Source organism: Octodon degus, unplaced genomic scaffold (genome assembly GCF_000260255.1).
Source record: "Octodon degus isolate 3935 unplaced genomic scaffold, OctDeg1.0 scaffold00019, whole genome shotgun sequence".
Lineage (NCBI taxonomy): Eukaryota > Metazoa > Chordata > Mammalia > Rodentia > Octodontidae > Octodon > Octodon degus.
The window spans coordinates 7,441,782-7,445,733 of NW_004524595.1; the positions used below are offsets into that span (position 1 = coordinate 7,441,782).

Below are 3,952 nucleotides of genomic sequence, written 5' to 3' on the forward strand. Positions count from 1 at the left end.
AAAAAGAAAGAAAGAAAGAAAAAGAAAAAAGAAAAAAGAAATCTAACATTGCAGTGGAACCTAGGCATCTATAGGTTGCAGATGCTCTCCAGGTGATTCTGATGGTCAATTTAACAAGTTACTGTATTGCTTAAATGAGACAAAGGTTTTCTTCAAAATTACTGCTGGTCAACAATGTTATAACTACTGTCACTACACAGTAAGAAACTTTTGGTGTGGGATCCATCCAGGTCCATGTAGGATGACACTTCTCCAGTGAGACAACAGAAGATGTACTCATATGGCAATGTGAACAAATGGTCTCTTTTTAAACCCTAATCTTGAATAACTTTAAGGAAAGGAGATTATTTAAAACTATTAAGTTATAAAGTCACTTCTGAATTATAGAAACATTTGAAAGTGATGGTATGAATAATGCATTTTCCTTGCAAATATATCTGATACTTAAGGGAAACTTAGCCTTTCAAATAATGCAGCTATATTCTAAAGAGCTGTTTTTAATTGTTGCGTGGGATTGTAGTTAATTTTTTGGCTTAATTGTCCTCTTACACACTGCCACGCTCCTCCTAGAAGAAGACAGGTTTATCTTTGGCTGACAGGCTGAATTAGACATCAGTAGCTTCTAGTTCAAGATCAGGTTAATGTCGTGTAATGGCGCTTTCTGTTCTTTCTAGTGTATCAGTAGACTTCCTGCATGGTTTGTGTACAACGATGCTGCTTAGCCATTTGAGTAATGTTGTGCAAATCTGGGGGTGTTTACCTGTTTCATCTCATTTGAGGCTTGTTCACAACAGTGCATGGCAGGTGTTATTCCTGTTTTATCCATAAGGACCCATAAGGTAGCCTTGTCTAAAGGATACAAGTGATAACTGAGATTAGATTGCTTTTAAAATTGTATTATATTATTTCCATTGTGCATTGCTTAGGGGGTCCAATGACATAGTTTGGTACATGTCTACAGTGTGTCGTGCTCAAGCCAAGTAGCATTTCCATTGATTAAGTTTCTTGCAGAGTGCTAAAGGTATTGCTCATTGTCCGGGACTCTGCCATGTGTCATGCGTGTAGCTCCCATTCTTTTTTCTTTTTTCTTTCTTTCTTTCCTTTTTTTTTGTCTTTTTGAGACAGGGTCTTACTATGCAGTTCAGGCTGGCCTTGAGCTCACTTAGTAGCCCAGGCTGGTCTCAAACTCACAACAATCCTTCTGCCTCAGCCTCCCAAGTGCTGGGATTACAACTGTGCACCACCATACCTGGCCCCAAGCCCCTTATTAAGAATTTATTTTCCTTGGGCTGGGGAGATAGCTCAGTAGAATAAGCACTTGCCTGGCAAGCGGAGACCCTGAGTTCAATCCCCGGTACCACAAAAAATGAAATAAAATAATAATAAAAAGAATTTATTTTCCTTTAATTTATTTTCCTCTTAACATATTTTCTTTTATCTTTTTTAACTATTTATACTAGCTGGTTTTAAAAGTCTGTCTGCTAAATTCAGCATCTGAGCCCTCTTGGATTCAGTTTCTATTGACTACCTTTTTTATGACTACTGGTTATATTTTCTTGTTCATTTCTATGAATAATGAATGTCTGATTGAGTACCAGACTCATGGATAGTACATTTTAGAGACTGTAGGTTTCTTTTGTCTTCCTCAGAAGAATGTTGTTTCATGTTTCAGCAGGTAGCTCAGACTCCAGCAGATTACGGTGAAACAGCCAGGCATTGTTATGCTTTACTAGCAAGGATCTGGAGGAAGCTGCTAAATAGTATGCTTGATTTGATCGCCTCTGTGTTTCCCAGGCCCTTCTAATTTGGCAGGTTCTGTGTCACATCATATCTGCCTCCTTTTGCTCTGTTAGGATTCCTCTATATTCTAAGTCACAGCCTTCTGTGAGGCTCATGCTAGGGATGTTATGAGGTGTGAAGCCAATCTCTCCACTCCGGTAAGGGCAACTCTTGCTGGGCACTGGGACCTCTGCTGTATTTGCTTTGTACTCAGCCCCATAGAAACCAATGTCAGCTGAGTGCTGGTGATTGCTCTCTGCATGTGGTTGGCCTGCCCCTCAGGTGAAACAGAGCACCCGCAGGACCTGGGGCCAGCACTGCCCGGCTCCTCGCTACGGCCCTGCTCTGCAGGTCTCAGCCACCTCAGCAGCCTCACACTCTGCCCCTTTTCCTCAGTAGTACTTTGTGTCTACTCAGACACCAGCTCTCTGTGGCCTGGTCAGAGATGGCCTCCTCGGACAAGCCTGGGTGACTGGGGCTGACTTCTGAGGCAGCAGTCACACACTTGCTATTGTCCACTCTCTAAATGGTCGCCTCATATACGTGTCCAGCTTAGTGGCTTATGGTGGAGTATTTGCCCCTATTTTGGCTAGAACTCAGACATTAAATGTAAACGTGCCTTTGACTTCACTCCTCGTGTTCCTTCTATCACACCAGCTGGACTTCAAAACCAAGCTTTTAGGAACACTTATGCCCTCAAAAAAATTATATTTCAAATTAGCTTTACTGATACATACCACTAGTAAATACTGGCAAACCCCTCTAGGGGCTTTATCCTTTCAGATAAATCTTCAATAGAAATAATAGAGGGGAAAAAAAAAGAAATAATAGAGGAATTAGTCTCATCGGAAAAAGAGCTATCACAAGTAGAATAGCCCCATTCTATAAGTAAGCGCTTAGAACTGCTTTCCTGTCGGTTCTGTTTAATAGATGTTTTCTGTTTCCTTTCTATTAAATAGATGCTTTTCTATCAGAAAAGAACTTGGTTTTTGCTGATTGACATTGTTAACAGGTAAAATCTTAAACCAAGATGATACCTCCCTTGTTTGTCTCCGGTGACTTTTCTCTAATGCTACTTTTTTCAGATGTCAAGGGTTCTTGTGAGGTTACCAAGTTGATTAGCTATGACTGGAAATAAGAAAAAAGTTTGCAAGGTATAGTGGCGCACACCTCTAATCCTCTCACTTGGGAGGCTGAGGCAGGAGAAACGAGTTCAAGGCCAGCCTGGACTATACAGTGATACCCTTTCTCAAAAAAAGGGGAGACATTAAATATACATTTTAAAGAAGATAATAGAAACTATAGAAGAATCCAAATATGAAATGGAAGAAAGAGATGTGTCAGTTAAGAGCATCTATTGTGTAGTAAACTAGTATTTTTTAGTAAGGTTGTTTAGTAATAATGGTACACAAAGCATGAAACATGAACAGAATTGAAAAAATAGTTTCACTTTAAAAAAATTATGAATGGGCTGGAGAGATGGCTCAGTGGTCTAAAGCACCTACTTGGAACAAGCTTGGCAAAGCACAGGGACCGCGGTTCAATCCCCCAGCACCACATGCCAGCCAGCCCCGCCCCCTGGTGGGCTGAGCTGGCCACACACACACACACACACACACACACAAAATAAATAAATGTTAAAAAAAAAAATTATGAATGGCCGGCGGTATAGCTTAGCGGACTAAGCACTTGCTTAGGTAAGCACAGGGACCAGGGTTTGATCCCTGGCCCCACATGCCACGTGGGCCCCGCACCCGGGTGTGCTTAGCCAGTGATGGAGTCCGGGCATGGTGGCGGGCACGTGTAATCCCAGCACTAGTGAGGCAGAAATCAGGAGGATCACTAAGAGTCTGGGCTGTGTAGTGAGACCCTGCACAAAAAAAAAAAAAGGTCATGAAAGTATGCAAAGAATATGAACCTTGCAGAAAAAGAAAAAGCCTTAAGTATATGAAAAGATACTTTCATTTATAATTAAAGAAATATAAGCTAATATTGTGAGATACACATCAGATTAACAAAAAGTAAGATAATGCTCAGTGTTATTAAGGGTGTGGAGAAAGGCTGGGTGTAGTGGCACAGGCCTGTAATCCCAGCACTCAGGAGGCTGAGGCAGGAGGATCCCAGAGAGGTCAAGGCCAACCCGGCTACATGGTGAGTTCAAGGCGAATCTGAA

At 41.4% G+C, this 3,952-nt stretch overlaps 1 protein-coding gene across 1 annotated transcript in view; it reads left to right on the top strand.

Annotated features, from left to right (window-relative positions):
• Dnajc27 (DnaJ heat shock protein family (Hsp40) member C27) overlaps nt 1–3,952 on the top strand; it is a 45,352-nt gene that overhangs the window by 28,891 nt on the left and 12,509 nt on the right. The gene's annotated exons all lie outside the window — the stretch shown is intronic.